Genomic DNA, 13,902 nt, shown 5'->3' with positions numbered 1-13,902 from the left:
ACTGATTTGCCGTCTCATGAAGTATCCCTTCTTTCCCTTGCCCTTCTTGAAACTAGTGGTTTAACTATCAACAATTGATGCTCCTACTTGATTTCTACTTTCGCGGTGTCAAATATCGCGAGTTGCTCAAGGATCATCATGTCTATCCCTGATATGTTATAGTTCATCACGAAGCTTCAATAGCTTGGTGGCAGTGACTATGGAGAACCATCACTATCTCATCCGGAAGATTAACTCCCACTCGAGTCAAGCGATTGCAGTACTCAGACAATCTGAGCACATACTCAACGATTGAGTTTTTCTCCCTTACTTTGCAGGCTTAAGAAACTTGTCAGAGGTCTCATACCTCTTGACGTGGGTACTAGTCTGAAATTCCAATTTCAGTCTTTGAAACATCTCATATGTTCTGCGACGTTTCAAAAACGTCTTTGGTGCCACAATTCTAAACCATTAGTATTATGTACTGAACTATCACGTAGTCATCAAAACGTGTATGTCAGATGTTTCCCAACTTCTACAGATGATGCTCGAGGTTCAACACACTGAGCGGTGCATTAAGGACATAACCCTTCTGTGTAGCAATGAGGAAAATCCTCAGTTCAAGGACCCAGTCCGCATAATTGCTACTGTCAACTCTCAACTAAATTTTCTCTAGGAACATATCTAAAACAGTAGAACCAAAGCGTGAGCTACGACATAATTTGCAAAGACCTTTTGACTATGTTCATGATAATTAAGTTCATCTAATCAAATTATTCAATGAACTCCCACTTTGATAGACATCCCTCTAGTCATCTAAGTGATACATGATCCGAGTCAACTAGGACGTGTCCGATCATCACGTGAGACGGACTAGTCATCATCGATGAACATCTTCATGTTGATCGTATCCACTATACGACTCATGTTCGACCTTTCGGTCTTCCGTGTTCCGAGGCCATGTCTGTACATGCTAGGCTCGTCAAGTTAACCTAAGTGTATTGCGTGTGTAAATCTGGCTTACACCCGTTGTATGAGAACGTTAGAACCTATCACACCCGATCATCATGTGGTGCTTCGGAACAACGGACCTTAGCAACGGTGCACAGTTAGGGGAAACACTTTCTTGAAATTATTGCGAGGGATCATCTTATTTATGCTACCGTCGCTCTAAGCAAATAAGGTGTAAACATGACAAACATCATCTTGCGCCTTTGATCTCCATCTTCGAGGCGCGGCATGAACACCATCGTCACCGGCATGACACCATGATCTCCATCATCATGATCTCCATCATCGTGTCTTCATGAAGTTGCCTCGCCAACTATTACTTCTACTACTATGGCTAACGGTTAGCAATAAAGTAAAGTAATTACATGGTGTTTTCATTGACACGCAGGTCATAAATAAATTAAGACAACTCCTATGGCTCCTGCCGGTTGTCATACTCATCGACATGCAAGTCGTGATTCCTATTACAAGAACATGATCAATCTCATACATCACATATATCATTCATCACATCCTTTTGGCCATATCACATCACATAGTATACCCTGCAAAAACAAGTTAGACGTCCTCTAATTGTTGTTGCATGTTTTACGTGGCTGCTATGGGTTTCTAGCAAGAACGTTTCTTACCTACGCAAAACCACAACGGTGATATGCCAATTGCTATTTACCCTTCATAAGGACCCTTTTCATCGAATCCGATCCGACTAAAGTGGGAGAGACAGACACCCGCCAGCTACCTTATGCATCAAGTGCATGTCAGTCGGTGGAACCTGTCTCACGTAAGTGTACGTGTAAGGTCGGTCCGGGCTGCTTCATCCCACAATGCCGCCGAATCAAGATAAGACTAGTAACGGCAAGCAAATTAAACAAATCATCGCCCACAACTACTTTGTGTTCTACTCGTGCATAGAATCTACGCATAAACCTGACTCTGATACCACTGTTGGTGATCGTAGAAAAAATTTAAAATTTTCTACGCATCACCAAGATCAATCTATGGAGTAATCTAGCAACAAAGGGAAGGGGAGTGCATCTACATACCCTTGTAGATCGCTAAGCGGAAGCGTTCAAGAGAACGGGGTTGATGGAGTCGTACTCGTCATGATCCAAATCACCGATGATCCTAGCGCCGAACGGACGGCACCTCCGCGTTCAACACACGTACGGAGCAGAGACGTCTCCTCCTTCTTGATCCAGTAAGGGGGAAGGAGAAGTTGAAGGAGATCCAGCAGCACGACGGCGTGGTGGTGGAAGTAGCGGGATCCGGGCAGGGCTTCGCCAAGCGCAAGCGGGGAGGAAGAGGTGCCACGGGAGGGTGGGAGGCCCCAGGGCTTGGGTGCTGCTGCCCTCCCTCCCCTCCACTATATATAGGGGCCTTGGGGGGGCGGCCCCTAGAGATCACATCTAATGGGAGCGGCGGCGGCCTAGGGGGTGGCTTGGCCCCCAAGCCAGGTGGAGGCGTCCCCACCCCTTTAGGGTTTCCAACCCTAGGCGCAAGGGAGGCCCAAGGGGGGCGCACCAGCCCACTAGGGGCTGGTTCCCATGTCACTTCAGCCCATGGGGCCCTCCAGGACAGGTGGCCCCACCCGGTGGACCCCCGGGACCCTTCCGGTGGTCCCGGTACAATACCGGTGACCCCGAAACTCTCCCGGTGGCCGAAACTGGACTTCCTATATATATCTTTACCTCCGGACCATTCCAGAACTCCTCGTGATGTCCGGGATCTCATCCGGGACTCCGAACAACTTTCGGTTAACCGCATACTAATATCTCTACAACTCTAGCGTCACCGAATCTTAAGTGTGTAGACCCTACGGGTTCGGGAGACACGTAGACATGACCAAGACATCTCTCTGGTCAATAACCAACATCGGGATCTGGATACCCATGTTGGCTCCCACATGCTCCACGATGATCTCATCGGATGAACCACGATGTCGAGGATTAAATCAATCCCGCATACAATTCCCTTTGTCTACCGGCATAGTACTTGCCCGAGATTCGATCGTGGTATCCCGATACCTTGTTCAATATCGTTACCGGCAAGTCTCTTTACTCGTTCCGTAACACATCATCCCGTGATCAACTCCTTGGTCACACTGTGCACATTATGATGATGTACTACCGAGTGGGCCCAGAGATACCTCTCCGTTTACACGGAGTGACAAATTCCAGTCTCGATTCGTGCCAACCCAACAGACACTTTCGGAGATACCCGTAGTGCACCTTTATAGCCACCCATTTACGTTGTGGCGTTTGGTACACCCAAATCATTCCTACGGTATCCGGGAGTTGCACAATCTCATGGTCTATGGAAATGATACTTGACATTAGAAAAGCTTTAGCAGACGAACTATACGATCTTGTGCTAGGCTTAGGATTGGGTCTTGTCCATCACATCATTCTCCTAATGATGTGATCCCGTTATCAATGACATCCAATGTCCATGGTCAGGAAACCATGACCATCTATTGATCAACGAGCTAGTCAACTAGAGGCTTACTAGGGACATGTTGTGGTCTATGTATTCACACATGTATTACGGTTTCCGGTTAATACAATTATAGCATGAACAATAGACAATTATCATGAACAAGGAAATACAATAATAACCATTTTATTATTGCCTCTTGGGCATATTTCAACAGCATGGTGGTCCGAGCGGACGACGGCGATGAGCGAACTTGGTGACCCATGGAGATGCTGCAACCACGGTGGTCGCGAGCTGGAACCTGCTGGCGGGTGAGCTGGAGTCTTATGATAGAAGCATGGGACAGCCGAGGGACGAGCGCGGTCGGCACGGGTGGCCGGTGAGTAGGAACGGCAAAACGGCAGCGACGACGGTGTCCGGCGGCGAGGGGAGCTTGCAGTGGTTCGTGAGCAGTGGGAAGGAGAGAAAAATCATGGCCGTGGAGTCTCCGCTGAAGGTAGAAGAAAGGAAAAAAAGGAAGGATGGGAAAAAAGATAAAGATAAGAAGGGGCGGTTGTGCGAAGCCCACCACGTACACGTGTTGGGGAACGTAGTAATTTCAAAAAAAATTCCTACGCACACGCAAGATCATGGTGATGCATAGCAACAAGAGGGAAGAGTATCGTCCACGTACCCTTGTAGACTGTAAGCGGAAGCGTTATGACAATGCGGTTGATGTAGTTGAACGTCTTCACGATCCGACCGATCCAAGTACCGAACACACGGCACCTCTGAGTTCAGCACACGTTCAGCTCGATGACGTCCCACGAACTCCGATCCAGCAGAGCTTCACGGGAGAGTTCCGTCAGCACGACGGCGTGTTGATGGTAATGATGTTGCTACCGACGCAGGGCTTCGCCTAAGCACCGCTATGATATGATCGAGGTGGATTATGGTGGAGGGGGGCACCGCACACGGCTAAGGGATCAATGATCAACTTGTGTGTCTAGAGGTGCCCCTGCCCCCGTATATAAAGGAGCAAGGGGGGAGGCCGACCGGCCCTCTATGGCGCGCCAGGAGGAGGAGTCCTCCTCCTAGTAGGAGTAGGACTCCCCTATTTCCTACTCCTATTAGGAGGGGGGAAGGAAGGGGCAGAGGGAGAAGGAAAGGGGGGCGCCGCCGCCTCTCCTAGTCCAATTCGGACCAGAGGGGGAGGGGCGCATGGCCTGCACTAGGCCAGCCCCCTCTCTCTCCACTAAGGCCCACAAGGCCCATTATTTCTCCGGGGGGGGTCCGGTAACCCTCCGGCAGTCCGGTTTTCTTCGAAATCATCCGGAACACTTCCGGTGTCTGAATATAGTCGTCCAATATATCGATCTTTACGTATCGACCATTTCGAGACTCCTTGTCATGTCCATGATCATATTTGGGACTCCGAACTACATTCGGTACATCAAAACACAAAAACTCATAATACCGACCGTCACCGAATTTTAAGCGTGCGGACTCTACGGGTTCTAGAACTATGTAGACATGACCGAGACACGTCTCCGGCCAATAACCAATAGAGGAACCTGGATGTTCATATTGGCTCCCACATATTCTACGAAGATCTTTATCGGTCAAACCACATAACGGCATACGTTGTTCCCTTTGTCATCGGTATGTTACTTGCCCGAGATTCGATCGTCGGTATCTCAATACATAGTTCAATCTCGTTACCGGCAAGTCTCTTTATTCGTTCTGTAATGCATCATACTGCAACTAACTAATTAGTTACAATGCTTGCAAGGCTTATATTGATGTGCATTACTGAGTGGGCCCAGAGATACCTCTCCGACAATCGGAGTGACAAATCCTAATCTTGATCTATGTCAACTCAACAAGTACCATCAGAGACACCTGTAGAGCACCTTTATAATCACCCAGCTACGTTGTGACGTTTGATAGCACACAAAGTGTTCCTCCGGTAATCGGGAGTTACATAATCTCATAGTCATAGGAACATGTATAAGTCATGAAGAAAGCAATAGTAGTAAACTAAAACGATCAAGTGCTAAGCTGACGAAATGGGTCAAGTCAATCACGTCATTCTCCTAATGATGCGATCCCGTTTAACCAAATAACAACTCATGTCTATGGTTAGGAAACATAACCATCTTTGATCAACGAGCTAGTCAAGTAGAGGCATACTAGTGACACTCTGTTTGTCTATGTATTCACACATGTATTATGTTTCTGGTTAATACAATTCTAGCATGAATAATAAACATTTATCATGATATAAGGAAATAAATAATAACTTTATTATTGCCTCTAGGGCATATTTCCTTTAGTCTCCCACTTGCACTAGAGTCAATAATCTAGATTACATAGTAATGATTCTAACACCATGGAGTCTTGGTGCCGATCATGTTTTCCTCGTGAGAGAGGCTTAGTCAATGGGTCTGCAACATTCAGATCCGTATGTATCTTGCAAATCTCTATGTCTCCCACCTGGACTTGATCGTGGATGGAATTGAAGCGTCTCTTGATGTTCTTGGTTCTCTTGTGAAATATGGATTCCTTTGCCAAGGCAATTGCACCAGTATTGTCACAAAAGATTTTCATTGGACCCGATGCACTAGGTATGACATCTAGATCGGATATGAACTCCTTCATCCAGACTCCTTCATTTGCTGCTTCCGAAGCAGCAATGTACTCCGCTTCACACATAGATCCCGCCACGACGCTTTGTTTAGAACTGCTCCAACTGACAGCTCCACCGTTCAATATAAACACGTATCCGGTTTGCGATTTAGAATCGCCCGGATCAGTGTCAAAGCTTGCATCAACGTAACCATTTACGATGAGCTCTTTGTCACCTCCATAAACGGGAAACGTATCCTTAGTCCTTTTCAGGTATTTCAGGATGTTCTTGACCGCTGTCCAGTGATCCACTCCTGGATTACTTTGGTACCTCCCTGCTAAACTAATAGCAAGGCACACATCAGGTCTGGTACACAACATTGTATACATGATAGAGCCTATGGCTGAAGCATCGGGAACATCTTTCATTTTCTCTCTATCTTCTGCAGTGGTCGGACATTGAGTCTTACTCAACTTCACACCTTGTAACATAGGCAAGAATCCTTTATTTGCCTGATCCATTTTGAACTTCTCCAAAACTTTGTCATGGTATGTGCTTTGTGAAAATCCAATTAAGCGTCTTGATCTATCTCTATAGATCTTGATGCCCAATATGTAAGCAGCTTCACCGAGGTCTTTCATTGAAAAACTCTTATTCAAGTATCCTTTTATGTTATCCAGAAATTCTATATCATTTCCAATCAACAATATGTCATCCACATATAATATTAGAAATGCTACAGAGCTCCCACTCACTTTCTTGTAAATACATACTTCTCCAAAAGTCTGTATAAAACCATATGCTTTGATCACACTATCAAAACGTTTATTCCAACTCCGAGAGGCTTGCACCAGTCCATATATGGACCGCTGGAGCTTGCACACTTTGTTAGCACCCTTTGGATCGATAAAACCTTCAGGTTGCACAATATACAACTCTTCTTCCAGAAATCCATTCAGGAATGCAGTCTTTACATCCATTTGCCAAATTTCATAATCATAAAATGCGGCAATAGCTAACATGATTCAGACGGACTTAAGCATCGCTATGGGTGAGAAGGTCTCATCGTAGTCAACTCCTTGAACTTGTCAAAAACCTTTCGCAACAAGTCGAGCTTTGTAGACAGTAACTTACCATCAGCGTCTGTCTTCTTCTTGAAGATTCATTTATTCTCGATGGCTTGCTGATCATCGAGCAAGTCAACCAAAGTCCACACTTTGTTATCATACATGGATCCCATCTCAGATTTCATAGCCTCAAGCCATTTTGCGGAATCTGGGCTCATCATCGCTTCCTCATAGTTCGTAGGTTCATCATGGTCTAGTAACATGACTTCCAGAACAGGATTACCATACCACCCTGGTGCGGATCTTACTCTGGTTGACCTACGAGATTCGGTAGTAACTTGATCTGAAGTTTCATGATCATCATCATTAGCTTCCTCACTAATTGGTGTAGGTGTCACGGAACCGGTTTCTGTGATCAACTACTTTCCAATAAGGGAGCAGGTACAGTTACCTCATCAAGTTCTACTTTCCTCCCACTCACTTCTTTCGAGAGAAACTCCTTCTCTAGAAAGGATCCATTCTTAGCAACAAAAGTCTTGCCTTCGGATCTGTGATAGAAGGTGTACCCAACTGTCTCTTTTGGGTATCCTATGAAGACACATTTCTCCGATTCGGGTTCGAGCTTATCAGGTTGAAACTTTTTCACATAAGTATCGCAGCCCCAAACTTTAAGAAACGACAACTTTGGTTTCTTGCCAAACCACAGTTCATAAGGAGTCGTCTCAACGGATTTAGATGGTGCCCTATTTAACATGAATGCAGCCGTCTCTAAAGTATAACCCCAAAACGATAGCAGTAAATCAGTAAGAGGCATCATAGATCGCACCATATCTAGTAAAGTACGATTACGACATTCGGACACACCATTACGCCGTGGTGTTCCGGGTGGCGTGAGTTGCGCAACTATTCCGCATTGTTTCAAATGAAGACCAAACTCGTAACTCAAATATTCTCCTCCATGATCAGATCGTAGAAACTTTATTTTCTTGTTACGATGATTTTCCACTTCACTCTGAAATTCATTGAACTTTTCAAATGTTTTAGACTTATGTTTCATCAAGTAGATATACCCATATCTGCTCAAATCATCTGTGAAGGTGAGAAAATAACGATACCCGCCGCGAGCCTCAATATTCATAGGACCACATACATCAGTATATATGATTTCCAACAAATCTGTTGCTCGCTCCATAGTTCCGGAGAACGGCGTTTTAGTCATCTTGCCCTTGAGGCACGGTTCGCAAGTACCAAGTGATTCATAATCAAGTGATTCCAAAAGTCCATCAGAATGGAGTTTCTTCATGCGCTTTATACCAATATGACCTAAACGGCAGTGCCACAAATAAGTTGCACTATCATTATCAACTCTGCATCTTTTAGTTTCAATACTATGAATATGTGTATCTCCATTATCGAGATTAAAAAAGAATAGACCACTCTTTAAGGGTGCATGACCATAAAAGATATTACTCATATAAATAGAACAACAATCATTCTCTGATTTAAATGAATAACCGTCTCGGATCAAACAAGATCCGGATATAGTGTCCATGCTTAACGCTGGCACCAAATAACAATTATTCAGGTCTAATACTAATCCCGAAGGTAGATGTAGAGGTAGCGTGCCGACTGCGATCACATCGACTTTGGAACCATTTCTCACGTGCATCGTTACCTCGTCCTTTGCCAATCTTCGCTTAATCCGTAGTCCTTGTTTCGAGTTGCAAATATTAGCAACAGAACCAGTATCAAATACCCAGGCACTACTGCGAGAATCAGTAAGGTACACATCAATAACATGTATATCACATATAACTTTGTTCACCTTGCCATCCTTCTTATCTGCCAAATACTTGGGGCAGTTCCGCTTCCAGTGACCAGTTTGTTTGCAGTAGAAGCACTCAGTCTCAGGCTTAGGTCCAGACTTGGGTTTCTTCTCTTGAGCAGCAACTTGTTTGTCGTTCTTCTTGAAGTTCCCTTTCTTCTTCCCTTTACCCTTTTTCTTGAAACTGGTGGTCTTGTTAACCATCAACACTTGATGCTCCTTCTTGATTTCTACCTCCGCAGCCTTTAGCATTGCGAAGAGCTCGGGAATTGTTTTATTCATCCCTTGCATGTTATAGTTCATCACGAAGCTCTTGTAGCTTGGTGGCAGTGATTGAAGAACTCTGTCAATGACACTATCAATAGGAAGATTAACTCCCAGTTGAGTCAAGTGGTTATGGTACCCAGACATTCTGAGTATATGTTCACTGACAGAACTATTCTCCTCCATCTTGCAGCTGTAGAACTTATTGGAGACTTCATATCTCTCAATCCGGGCATTTGCTTGAAATATTAACTTCAACTCCTGGAACATCTCATATGCTCCATGACGTTCAAAACGTCATTGAAGTCCCGGTTCTAAGCCGTAAAGCATGGCACACTGAACTATCGAGTAGTCATCATCTTTGCTCTGCCAGACGTTCATAACATCTGGTGTTGCTCCTGCAGCAGGTTTGGCACTTAGCGGTGCTTCTAGGACGTAATTCTTCTGTGCGGCCATGAGGATAATCCTCAAGTTACGGACCCAGTCCGTGTAATTGCTACCATCATCTTTCAACTTTGCTTTCTCAAGGAACGCATTAAAATTCAATGGAACAACAGTACGGGCCATCTATCTACAACAATATAGACATGCAAAATACTATCAGGTACTAAGTTCATGATAAATTAAGGTTCAATTAATCAAATTATTAAAGAGCTCCCACTTAGATAGACATCCATCTAATCATCTAAGTGATCACGTGATCCATATCAACTAAACCATGTCCGATCATCACGTGAGCTGGAGTAGTTTTCGATGGTGAACATCAATATGTTGATCATCACCTGGAACACTTCCGGTGTCCGAATATAGTCGTCCAATATATCGATCTTTACGTCTCGACCATTTCGAGACTCCTCGTCATGTCCGTGATCATATCCGGGACTCCGAACTACCTTCGGTACATCAAAACACAAAAACTCATAATACCGATCGTCACCGAACTTTAAGCGTGCGGACCCTACGGGTTCAAGAACTATGTAGACATGACCGAGACACATCTCCGGTCAATAACCAATAGCGGAACCTGGATGTTCATATTGGCTCCCACATATTCTACGAAGATCTTTATCGGTCAAACCGCATAATAACATACGTTGTTCCCTTTGTCATCGGTATGTTACTTGCCCGAGATTTGATCGTCGGTATCTCAATACCTAGTTCAATCTCGTTACCGGAAAGTCTCTTTACTTATTCTGTAATGCATCATACCGCAATTAACTCATTAGTTACAATGCTTGCAAGGCTTATACTGATGTGCATTACCGAGTGGGCCCAGAGATACCTCTCCGACAATCAGAGTGACAAATCCTAATCTTGATCTATGTCAACTCAACAAGGACCATCAGACACAACTGTAGAGCACCTTTATAATCACCCAGTTACGTTGTGACGTTTGGTAGCACACAAAGTGTTCCTTCGGTAATCGGGAGTTACATAATCTCATAGTCATAGGAACATGTATAAGTCATGAATAAAGCAATAGCAGTAAACTAAAACGATCAAGTGCTAAGCTGACGAAATGGGTCAAGTCAATCACATCATTCTCCTAATGATGTGATCCCATTTATCAAATGACAACTCATGTCTATGGTTAGGAAACATAACCATCTTTGATCAATGAGCTAGTCAAGTAGAGGCATACTAGTGACACTCTGTTTGTCTATGTATCCACACATGTATTATGTTTCCGGTTAATACAATTCTAGCATGAATAATAAACATTTATCATGATATAAGGAAATAAATAATAGCTTTATTATTGCCTCTAGGGAATTTTTCCTTCAACACGCGTCTTGCTCAGGGGTTGTTTTCGTGGACGCTGGGGCCAGCGTGGCGCGCGAACCGGCCGAACGTTCGGCCGATGCCCCGGCCCCAAACGTTAACCAATTGAATAAGACTGAGAAAACTAAAGAGGTGATGAATAAGAAGAAATGAAGAAAGCCTAGAATTCAGAAACGAGGTGACTAAGAAAGAGAGACTGAATAAAAGAATGGGAAAAAAGGAGAAACCGATGAAAAACTGAGAGCCAGAGAAGAAATTGAAAAAAAAATGGGACACTTAGGGAATTAGAGAATCCGAGAAAAAATTGAGATACTTAGGGAATTAGAGAATCTGAGAAAAATAATAATAAGATACTTAAGGAATTAGAGAAATTGATAATCTAAGAGCCAGAGATGACATGAAAAAATAATGAGATGCTTAGCATTATTATTTATTAATTCCTTTTCAAAAAAAATATTATTTATTAATAATTCTAACTGAACAAGAAAGTAATAATAAGAGTGAGGAAATATACACCGTCAATCTGAGAAGTAAATGAAGAGCTAAGTGAATCAAAAATTAGGCAATGATGTACAACAAAACAATGAAAAAAAATGATAGTTTGGTTGATAGCAACTAGTGGATGACCTCTGAGCCAGAGTCCCCAGACCTTCGGCCAAAGTGTGCCAGATGAATCTCAAGCGGCAAACAGGTGACTCAATTGTAGATGATGCTGAACAAATAACACAGAGCAGGAGAAAGCCAGGCTAGACTTCGAAAAAGAATCCGGAGAAAAAAAATGAGCTAGCTGAAATAACAAATAAGCACAAACGAATTCTAGAAATACAGTACTGCAAACTACCCATGGAATACTGAATGACAGAGTGCACACAAACACACTGATAACTGAATGATAAATTGAGTCGGTTGAATACCCCACTACTCCTCAAAAATCACACTTTGTGTACTATCCTTATATAAAGAGGTTTACTGGACTCCTAAGCAAACGACTCTAACAATGATAAGATAATTGGGCTAAGCCCCTAATAACGATAAGATAACTTGGGCCACAGCCCACTGGGCTAAGCCCCTAATATGCCGGTCATAACACTTCTCCCCACCTGCACAAACAGCTCGTCCTCGAGCTGTAAGGCGGGGAAGCGCTTGTTGTACTCCTCGAGGTGATCAACCGGCAGCGACAGCGTCCTCCTCAATGTAGTCTGCAGCCTCCAGGTAGAAGAGTCGGGGGGAGACGTGGCCGGGCATGTAGGTCTCGTCGCAGTTGAAGCACAACCCATGGCGGCGACGCTCGAGTTGCTCGGCCGAGGTGAACCGGCGGAACGGGCGCGCCGCGATCACGGCAAGGGGTGCCGCGGAATCCTGAGCAGGCCGACCCTGCACGGGACCATCCGGCCAGGGTGGCGGCCCGGCGGCCCGGGACGGTGATGCCTGCTGGATGGCCACCGCGCGGCACTCGAGCGCGCGGGCGTAGTACATGGCCGTCTGGAGGTCCTGGGGTCCCTGCAGCTCGACGTCCACGCGGATATGATCTGGTAGACCGCCGACGAAGAGTTTAGCCCGCTGGTGAGCCGTCACGTCGGACGCGTGGCACGCCAGGGCCTGAAAGCAGTCGGTGTAGTCCTGCACTATAGAGGTGAAGGGAAGGCGGCCCAACTCTGCCAGCCGGCTCCCACGTATCGGTAGTCCGAATAGAAGGAGGCAGAACTCGCGAACGCTCCCATGGGGGCATGCTGCCCTCGTCCTGCTCGAGGGCGTAGTACCACGTCGGTGTGACGCCGTGGAGGTGATAAGAGGCGAGCCAGGTGCGGTCTGACGCAAGCGTCCGTTGCCCCCGGAAGAATTGCTCGCATTGGTTGAGCCAATTGAGGGGGTCCTCGGCGCCGTTGTAGGTGGCAAAGGCAAGCTTGGCGAAGCACGGCGGTGTCTGAGCATGACCGCCATGAGTGTACGGCTCGGAGGTACGGAGCAGCGAAGATGATGGCGTTGGTCCTGTTTGCACATGTGGTCCGCAGGAAAGCGGTGGCCCATCGAAGCCAGCGTGGAAACCCGCGGAGCCGGAGGGCCCATCGTACGGCAGGGAGGGCGTCGGCTGGTCCGCGGCCATGGTGTAGACTGGCGGCGGTGACGTCCCGGCCAACCAGGCCGGAAGCTAGGACGGCGAGGGCGGGAACCGCACTTGCTGAATCAGCACGTCCGTCGGCGCGGTTGTAGTCAGCCCGGTGTTGGGTGGCGGAGGCGCCGGCAGCGGCTGCTGTCTGGAAACGGCGGAGGCGGCGGGCGCGACGATGGCTGCGGCCGGCCATTGTGGCGAGATCGGGGCGGTGGCGGGGGCTGGCTGTAGCTGCAACGAGGGCTGTAGTGACCCGACCAGCGTCGCGGTGGCCCCGGGATGCGGCGGCTGCCAGGGCAATGGCGGCGAGGACCCGGGTGGTGTGGGTGACGCGGCGAGGGTCGGCGCCGGCCACTGCGGCCATTGGGGCGCGGCGGCGGGCGGCGGCTAAAGCGGCCAGTGGTGGTGTAGAGGCCCAGTCAGCGCCGCGGGTGCCGAATACCACAACAGGGCGGCTGGCCCGGTCGCGGCGGCCGGCGGCCCGTAGGGGCTGGCTAGGTATAGCCGTATCCCCTGGATGGCGGTGACGAGATCGTTGAGGACCCCGGTGATCTCCGCCGGAGAGTAGACGGCGGCCGGTGGTGCGGTGGAGGGCGCCGTCATCTGGGTAGTGGCGGCGTCGGAGGATGCGACCAGCGGCGCGGACGGAGAGGGCAGCGGCGCGGTGGAGAAGGCCAACAGCGCGGTGGTGATGGTCGGCAGCGGAAGCGACGGGATGGGCGGCAGCGAAGACATGATCGGAACTAAGCTACCTGATACCAAGGTGTTAGGAGCTTGGGTTCTGCCGGTTCTAGGGCGGAGATTGTAGGGGAAAGATGAAGGA

The 13,902-nt window shown here is 47.0% G+C and overlaps 1 pseudogene; it reads right to left on the bottom strand.

Annotated features, from left to right (window-relative positions):
* Nucleotides 1-12,133: 12,133 nt before the first annotated feature.
* LOC147960280 (uncharacterized) lies at nucleotides 12,134-13,443 on the bottom strand (annotated as a pseudogene).
* Between the last annotated feature and the right edge of the window lie 459 nt (nucleotides 13,444-13,902).

Source organism: Triticum urartu, chromosome 7A, assembly GCF_056163025.1.
Source record: "Triticum urartu cultivar PI428250 chromosome 7A, HENAU_Tu73, whole genome shotgun sequence".
Classification (NCBI taxonomy): domain Eukaryota; kingdom Viridiplantae; phylum Streptophyta; class Magnoliopsida; order Poales; family Poaceae; genus Triticum; species Triticum urartu.
Note: the sequence above shows the minus strand (reverse complement) of the source record. Positions and strands in the feature narration are given on the sequence as shown.